At 48.7% G+C, this 9461-nt stretch overlaps 1 protein-coding gene across 1 annotated transcript in view; it reads right to left on the reverse strand.

Moving 5' to 3' along the window:
• LOC141114041 (uncharacterized) overlaps positions 1 to 7769 on the reverse strand; it is a 51275-nt gene extending 43506 nt beyond the window's left edge. Inside the window, exon 1 of the mRNA XM_073607485.1 lies at positions 7606 to 7769. The gene's annotated coding sequence lies outside the window, so the exon portion shown is untranslated. The remainder of the gene's footprint in view (positions 1 to 7605) is intronic.
• Between the last annotated feature and the right edge of the window lie 1692 nt (positions 7770 to 9461).

Consider the following 9461-nt stretch of genomic DNA (forward strand, 5'->3'; position numbering starts at 1 on the left):
TTTTATTTATTTATTTATTTATTTTACTAGTAATGGCGGTGATCTGCGATTTTTAGCGGGACTGCGACATTGCAGCGGACAGATTGGACACCTAACTGACATTTTTTAAAATTTTTTGGGAACCAGTGACCTTATTACAGTAATCAGTAAAAATATGCACTGTTATTGTACTAATGACACTGGCAGGGAAGGGGTTAACATCAGGGGCGATCAAGGGGTTAAATGTGTTCCCTGCAGGTGTGTGCTAACTGTATGGGGGATGGGCCGTCTGGGGGAAACACAGATCCGTCTCCCTGCTTAGTAGAAAGACAGGATCTGTGTGATCTCTTCTGTCAGAACAGAGATTTGCATTGTTTACACAGGCAGATCCCTGTTCTGTCACTGCGAGGAACGATCCCGGGTGGCTGGCAGACATCGAGTCCACCCCACTTGCTGATTGACTCCCCCCGCTGGCCAATGGGAGCGCCCACAAAACGGAAAATTGTATACTCACCTTTTCGTAATTTTCCTTTCCTGTCGTATCTTCATGGCAGCATACACTTTGGGTTGTGACTCCGCCCCTCACAACCTGATAGGACCACATAGCTATAAGTTGTAAAGATGGCCCCCGCCCCAGTATTCTCCGTATATATATCACCTTAGACGGGTGGGAGATTGTATGCTGCCATGAAGATACGACAGGAAAGGAAAATTACGGAAAGGTGAGTATACAATTTTCCGTTTTCCTGTCGCATCATGGCAGCATACACTTTGGGGAGTAACTCGCAAAGACTGGGTGGGAATTCAAATTAAGTTTATTAACAAAGAATAGAAGAATTGGCCTGGATAACGGATCTTCCGAAATCCACTGTGGATAAGCAGGCGGAATCCACCTTGTAATGGGACATAAAGGTGTTCCTGGAAGACCAGGTAGCCGCTCTGCAAATTGTCTCCGCCGAGACCCTACAATATGCCGCCCAGAAGGTTGCCACTGCCCTGGTGGAGTGTGCCCTTAAGCCCTCAGGTACTTGATGACTACTCAGTGAATAGGCCTTCTTGATGGTCTTTACCAGCCATGACGCAATAGTGCGTGAGGATGCCGCTTGACCTCTCCTGAATCCATGCGGAATGATTAGGAGACTTTCCGTTTTCCTGATGGATCTGGTAGCTGAGAGATACTCCAGGACATTACCCTTGACGTCCAGTGGGTGAGGATCGCCCTGTTCCGTGGTGAGTGCCGGAAGGTTAATCTCTTGGTTGAAGTGAAAGGATGAGGGTATGAACCGGTCTGAAGGTTTTAAGACTAATCTGTCTGGCAATACCACCAGATATGGATCACTGATCATTAAGGCTTGCATCTCCGACACCCGCTTAGCCGATGTTATGGCTATCAGGAATGAGACTTTCAGCGTCAGATCCCATAAGGATATGTTCTCATTAGGAAAGAAGGGTTCCTTAGATAGAGCTTCCAGTACAACTGAGAGGTCCCAGACTGGGAAGGAAGGTTTCCTAGGCGGTCTCAGCTTTAGCCCGTTGGAACTGAACCACAAGGGGATCTTGTGCCCATCTGACTCCTGTCAAGGCAGACAGGGCCGAGACTTGGACCTTTAGGATACTTGATCTAAGACCCTTCTCTAGGCCTAGTTGAAGGAACTCCAGGACCTGTGACACCGATGGTGAGGATGAGTCCCAACCTTGCTGTTGAGCGAAGGCGGTAAACTTCTCCCAGACTCGCCTGTAAGTAATATTTGTGGTAGGCCTCCTGGCCTGGAGTAGGGTATTCACTACTCTCTGGGAGCATCCTTGCTCTAGGTACCTAGCCCTTTCAGTCTCCAGGCCTTCAAATGTAGCCTCTCTGGGTTCGGGTGAAGAAGATGACCCTGGGAGAGTAGATCTGGCGACAACGGAAGGGGCAGGAGATCTGCCGTATTCAGCTGCATCAGAGTGGTAAACCATGGCCTCCTTGGCCAGAAGAGAATTACTGCCACCACCAGTGCCAATGACTCCTTGAGTCTCAGGAGAAACCTCGTTATGAGTGGAGTTGGAGGGAAGATGTATCCTAGATGGAAATTCCAGGGGTGCAGGAGACAATCCGTCCCCTCTGCCGAAGGGAATGGTATTCTTGATAGAAATCTCCGACATTTCGCATTCTCTGGGATTGCCGCCAGGTCTATCTCTGGAGGACCCCAAGTCCGGGATATGAGGGCGTAGTCCTGTGGGTTCAGAGACCACTCGTGGTTGGAGGTGAAATTCCTGCTCAGCGAGTCGGCCAACACATTCTGGACTCCCGGAACATAGACTGCCCTTAAGCTTAACAGGTTCAGTTGTGCCCACTCTAGAACAGGACGGACTTCCTGCATCATGGACCTACTTCTGGTGCCCCCCTGCCTGTTGATATAGGCAACCGCAACCTTGTTGTCCATTCTTAGAAGAACATGTTTCCCTCTCAAAAGCGAGCCGAAGGACAGGAGCGCCTGGAGTGCTGCTCTCATGTCTAACACATTTGACACTGCGTCCTGTGCCCTGAATGGCCAGCGGCCTTGGGCCGCAAAGTGCTGATGGTGGGCTCCCCACCCCTGCAGACTGGCATCTGAGGTCACCGTCTCCTGGTAAGGGGTGATTATGTGCTTGCACCTTCCCAGGTTGCGAGGCCGTGTCCACCACAGCAATGATTGCTTCACCTCTTGAGGGATGTGAATCGACTGAGACATGGAAACACCGTTTCACTGGCGCAGGAAGGAAATCTGGAAAGGCATCGAGTTCCATTGCGCCCACTGAACCATCGGAATGGTGGATGCCAAGGAGCCCAGGATACTGAGGCATGTTCTGGCTGGTAGTCTGTTGGCCGAGATGGCCTTCTTCACTTTCTGAATCAGGGGAGGAATCTTCTCCTCTGGAAGTTCCACCGTGTTCTCTCTCGTGTCCAGCTCGGCCCCTAGAAAGACCATCCTCTGAGTGGGGTGGATACTGCTTTTCTTCCAGTTTATCAGCCACCCTAGAGACTGTAAAGTGGAGACCAGGATTTCCCGATGCTGGATGAGAGACTCCTTGTTGTTCAAAAGAAGCAGGATGTCGTCCAGGTAATGGTGGACTCTCAATCCCCTCTCTCTCAAGTGGGCTATCACGGGCAATAGGACCTTCGTGAATGTCCTGGGTGCGGTGGAGATCCCGAACGGAAGACTCCGGAATTGGAAGTGCCAGCTGTTTATCGTGAAGCGGAGGAATCTCTGGAACTCTGAGTGGATCGGGATATGTAAGTATGCGTCTTGCAGATTGATCGAGAGCATCCAGTCTCCCCGATTTATCGCTTGAAGGATCGATTGGAGGCTTTCCATCCTGAATGTTTCTACCCGGATTGACCGGTTGAATTTCTTTAGGTCCAGGACAGGACGAAAGTCCCCTGACTTTTTTCGTACTAGAAAGAGTGGGGAATAGAAACCCTGACCTCTTTGGGATGGTGCGACCTCCACTATTGCCTGTTTCCTTAACAGATCCTGGATGTACTGGACCAAGGACAGCCTTTTCTCCCTGGAAGGAGGAAGCTTGGTTGCGCAGATGTGACCCCTTGGGGGGCGGTTCTTGAACGACCACCTGTGTCCGACCCGGACAGTGGATACTGTCCATGGGTCCTTTATTAATTCCGCCCAAACCAACCCGAATCTTGTGAGCCTGGCACCCACTACTGCTGGTTGGGCGGACGTACCTTCAAAAAGGTTTCTGTTCATTGGAAGCAGGAGTTTTGGTTTTCTGGAATTTGAGGAAGGACATCTGAGGGTTCTTCCAAGTTCTCCTGTACTCCTTCCCAGGCCTATAGGACTTTGCGTCCCTGTATCTCTCCGGGAGATTGCGCTTGAAGGGAGGCGCTCTTTGTTGTTTTGGTCTTCTGTCTGAGGGGATAAGACCAGACTTCCCGCCTGTCACTTTGGATATTGCTGTATCCAGCTTTGCGCCAAAGAGGTTAACTCCATCATATGGAATCCTGCACCAGTTGGACTTTGAGGCCGGGTCGGCCGACCAGGGCTTAAGCCATAACGCCCTCCTGGCCATTACCGTTGCTAGCATAGACCTTGAAGTGAACCTAATGGTGTCTACAGTGGCTTCCGCCACAAAGTCTCCTGCGAGACTGAGTTCCTGTAGGGCTTTAACGATCTGGTCCTGATCTGCGCCTTCAGCAACGAGCTTCGCGGTGTTCAACGACCAACCGGAAATAGCTTTCCCGACTGCGGCCAGTGCCACTGCTGGTCTGCAGGCGCCTCCTGCAGAAACGTAAGCCCTCTTAAGGTCCGTATCCACCTTCCTGTCCAGGACATCCCTGAACTCTGCGTCTTCAATGGGAAGCGTCACATGCCTGGCTAGGCGCATCAAAGAGGCGTCCACCACTGGAGGGGAAACCAGGGGAGCTACCCTAGGATCTTTCAGAGGATATAGCTTAGTAAGTCTGTTAGAAAGACTAACTTTCTTCTCTGGATTCTGCCATTCTTCCTTAATAAGCTCATCCAGTTCCTCTATAAATGGAAAGGCTTCAGGTACCTTCTTGAGATTCGGGAAATACTTCCTTTGTTTCTGCTGTACCTCCTCAGGTTCCTCCCAGTTAATCGCTTCCTTGACCGATTTTGCAAAGGGCCCTATGAGCGAGAAATCAAAGCCTGCTGCCGCCTCCAGTTCTTCCTCGTCTGACGGGAATTCTTGTTCCCTAGATGTACTAGGATGGGATGGTGAGGCGCTCAGGGCTGTAGCCTCCACATCTGGAGTTGAGATATGCGTAGCAGGGACCCCGGTAGGTTCCACAGTGACTAGCTCTCTCTCCCTGGTGGCTTCATCCATACACCTGCGGCAGGCTAGCCTGTCTGGTAGAGCTGTGGCCCCGCATACCCAGCAAGCATTCCCAGCTGGACGGGGAGGATGTGCAGGAGACTGACGTCTATGAGCAGGGGATCTTCTGTAATGGGAATGTCTATGCCTGGAGTAGGAACGGCTTCTCCTATGGCTTCCCCTGTGGGCTGAGCGACTTCTGCCTATGGCTAGAGCGGCTTCTCCTGCGTGAGGTCTCTCTTCACCTTGACTTAGACGATCTTGATGACCTGGTAGGGCTGACCAATTAGGCAGCATTAGTACGATCCTGCTCTCTTTTTCAATCTTCACTACTTACCATGAACATCCCCCCCCCTTACCTATTGGGCTGATGGTGATCTGCTGGGGCAGCGGTCTCCATAGAAAGGATAACTGTGATACCCTGGAGGGATACAGGCAGGTATAAACATGCAAGCAAACAAACAGAGGAACCAGGGGGAAGAGAGAAACACTTACCCCAAGGAGGGAGCGTCAGAGGTGTGGCAGAGCTGATAGCAGAGTTGACAGCAGCGTCAGATATGCTCAGGAAACTGGAGGCATCAGAGAATGACATTTCTGAGCTTTTTAAATGAACCGCCATGGCCGCCGGGGTCACGAACCGACCGCACATGCGCAGCAGCGCCGAGCCGCGCTCGGCGCCATCTTGGAACCTGGCAAACGTGCCAGGACGCCCTAAAAACGCTTACTGCGCATGCGCAGGAGCGCCGAGACACCCGAGCACACAGGGGAGAGACAGAGGAGCACCACAATGCCCAGCAAGCTGCACCAAAAATGGAAAAGACAGATAGAAAACCGCTGCACACAACTAAGCCTATTTAAGGCTTATACTGGAGCCGCACATACCCCTGAGACCACCAGAGTGGGGTTCCTTCCATCTAGCTCATTTAGAGGCTGTACAGGCAAGGACTTCCACCCAGGAGAGGCTAGAACCTGGCTGGGGCGAGTTCGGTAAGGGGGTGCTTCTGACATCTTCAGTCCTTCTCAGGTGAGGAAAAATAAGAGAATACTGGGGCGGGGGCCATCTTTACAACTTATAGCTATGTGGTCCTATCAGGTTGTGAGGGGCGGAGTCACAACCCAAAGTGTATGCTGCCATGATGCGACAGGAAAAGGGAGTTTACGAGCTGGCGTACACCTACGGCGATTTGCGCAGCCGAGCCACCTTGCCGCGCGCGGCCACAACATAGAGTTCCCGAGCCGACATACAATGACAGCGATTCGTGGGAACGTGCCAACCTGCCACAGTACAATGACGGCGGCGGTCGGCAAGTGGTTAAAGGAGTTGTAAACCCTCAAGTTTTTTCACCTTAATACATTAAGGGGAAAAACCTTCTGCGCTACAGCTGCCCTCCAGAGCCACCCCCTTTACTTACCTGAACCCGATCGTTCCAGTGATGGGGACGAGCCCAGCAGCTCAATCCGCTGTCTTGGGTACTCATTGGATAGACTCGGGAGCGCGCCCGCACGAGTGCCCCCATTGAAAGCGGCTCTCTGTGGGGGCACTCAAGAAAAGGTGGAGCCAGGAGCGCCGTGGGGGAACCCCAGAAGAGGAGGATCGGGGCCACTCTGTACAAAGAGGAGGTAAGTATAACATGATTTTTTTTTTGTTTTTAAACAACAAACGAACCTTTACAACCCCATTTAACGATTTTTTTATTTTTGTATAAATTCTCCGTTAAAGGGGTTGTAAACCCTCGCGGTTTTTCACCTCAATGCATGCATTGAGGTGAAAAAATGCTTGTAGTGCACCAGCCCCGCCTTTTACTTACCTGAGCCCGATTGTTCCTGCGCCGTGGACGAGCATACCAGCTCCAGCTGGTGTCTCAAATCCTGATTGGATAGATTGATAGCAGCGCAGCTATTGGCTCCCGCTGCTCTCAATCAAATCCAATGTTGCCGGGGGGGGGGGGGGGCGTAACCGAGTCCTGCTGTCTGCGTCAATGGACGCAGCAGCAGGACATGGGAGCACGCCTGCACGGGTGCCCCAAGGGAGAGCACTTCTCCAATGGGGCACTTCGAGAAGAGGAGGAGCACCGATTATGGACCCCAGAAGAGGAGGAGCCAGGAGCACCGCTGAGGGACCCCAGAAGAGGAGGAGTCAGGAGCACCGCTGAGGGACCCTAGAAGAGGAGGAGCCAGGAGCACCGCTGAGGGACCCCAGAAGAGGAGGAGCCAGGAGCACCGCTGAGGGACCCCAGAAGAGGAGGAGTCAGGAGCACCGCTGAGGGACCCTAGAAGAGGAGGAGCCAGGAGCACCGCTGAGGGACCCCAGAAGAGGAGCATCGGGGGCCCCTTTGTGCAAAACCAACTGCACAGAGGAAGTAAGTATAACATTTTTAAAAAATTTTTTAAACAAAGGGGGTGTGTCCTATGCCTACATACTTTTGCTAATAGGTGTCCCTCGTTCCCATCTCAAAAGGTTTGGGAGGTGTGCAGCATTGAGATGTAACAAAGGATGAAAAAAAAGTGAAACAATATTTTCTAAAATTAAAAAAAAAATGTCAATAGGTCATGATAAACAGACAGCGGTTTAGAAAAAATATATGTCATTCAGTTAGGATGTACATGTAGGTTAAAATCCACATTTGTATGTTCTGTGCCCACCAATGGGATACGGGTTAACTGCCGGGAACACAAGGGCAGCTGAGATCTAATTAAAGGGTAAGTCTATTACATGCTCTATCAGAACACAGCAAAAGACAAATGTTTACAAACCTTTCCAACTCCTCCTATAAGTCAGACCTTGGGCTCAGAACACGCTCTGGTTTTACTCACCTCTGTTATTCGGTGACACCCAAAGCAGAATTTCACTTTTCAACTGGAAATCTCCGGCGATAGAAAGTTTTCTCCGGCAACGTCCAGGAGAAAAACGAGACAAAGTGTAACTCGGGAACCAGTTACGCCACAATGTATCGGCTCTCTAAGTTTCACTTTCTATTCCTATATTTGTAACTTAAAGGACACTCCCACAGTCAGCAGTCTGGGGTACTAACCACGCCCAGATTTTTTCACTCAATTTATTGCCCAAATCTAAGGATATAAAGGGATCTCCTGGGGATTTTGAAGTACAACCTTCATAGAGTATAGAAGGGCACTAACCTGATAGTTTCTCGGTTTTGTAAGAACTGTAGATGGTAGGGAATATAGATAGATGGGCTATGTGTATTTTTTAAATGAGTCTTGTGATGAAATAAAGATATAAATGTTATAAGAAATATATTTATACCTCTTGTTCCCTAATCCCAATGACCAGATGGGGTGAGACCTCCCATGTCAACATACCCAATGCTAATGAGGATTTTATTCGTTAACTTTTTGGACTATACATAGTCAGCTTCTATTTACTTGTCACACCTAGTAGATACAATCTGGTCTACGTGCATTACTGCCCTTACATTTCTTTTTACATTCATTTTCTTTTCTGCTTTTCTTTGTCCCTTAAAATTTTTTTTTATTTTTTTTATTTTACATTGTTCATGGTTTAATCTGTTAAAAGGCAATGTGAGAGATCCATTTGTGCACCATTTTATCTTTTCCCTTGATAGCAATGATTATCTCCTGTATGACTTGTATTTACCTGTTATATTTCAATAAAATGTTTGTAAAAAAAAAAAATATATATATATATTTTTATATTTCACATTAATGTCAAATCAAAGGTCATTCTCCAATATTGAAGCACTTGACCTTCGGAATTTTTACACCCCCCCCCCTTCTTCTTGACCACTTTATTTTAACTGACAATTGCGCAGACATGCAACGCAGTACCAAAATAAAACTGATGTAAATTTTTCCCCACAAATAGAGCTTTCTTTTGGTGGTATTTGATCACCTCTCCATTTTTTTTTGCTCTATAAACAAAAAAAACTGACATTTTGAAAAAAAAAAAAAAAAAAGTTTTACTTTCTGCTATAAAACATATCCAATAAAAAATAAATAAATAAAATCTAATTTCTTTATAAATTTAGGCCAATATTGTTCTGCTACATATTTTTGATTGGTTTGCACAAAAGTTTTTAGCATCTACAAACTATGGTTTATACACTGGAATCTTTTATTTTAGATCCAGCGACTTATAGCGGGACTGTGATATTGCGATGGACATTCTGACACTGACACTTTTTGGGAACCAGTGACACGAATATAAAATATAAAATAAAAAAAAAAAACAGATAAAATGATGCACTGTCACTGTACTAATGACACTGGCTGGGAAGGGGTTAAACAGCTAGGGCGATCAAGTGATTGTAAAGTCTTGTTTAAAAAAATAAATAAATGAATAACAAACATGTTATACTTACCTCCTCTGTGCAGTTGGTTTTGCACAGAGCAGCCCAGATCCTCCTCTTCTCGGGTCCCTCCTCTGTGCTCCTGGCCCCTCCCTCCTGTCAAGCGTGCCCACAGCAAGCAGCCTGCTATGGAGGCACCCGGGCCGAGTCACAGCTCCGTGTGTCCACTCAGACACAGAGCCCCGACACAGCCCCACCCCCCCTCCCCTGATTGGCTAACTGACTTTGATTGACAGCCACGGCAGCCAATGGTGCTGCTGCTGCATCTCAGCCAATCAGGAGGAGAGTCCCGGATGGCTAAGACATTTGTGGACATCACTGGAGAGAGATGGGGCTCAGGTA

This window comes from Aquarana catesbeiana, linkage group LG12 (assembly GCF_042186555.1).
Source record: "Aquarana catesbeiana isolate 2022-GZ linkage group LG12, ASM4218655v1, whole genome shotgun sequence".
NCBI lineage: Eukaryota > Metazoa > Chordata > Amphibia > Anura > Ranidae > Aquarana > Aquarana catesbeiana.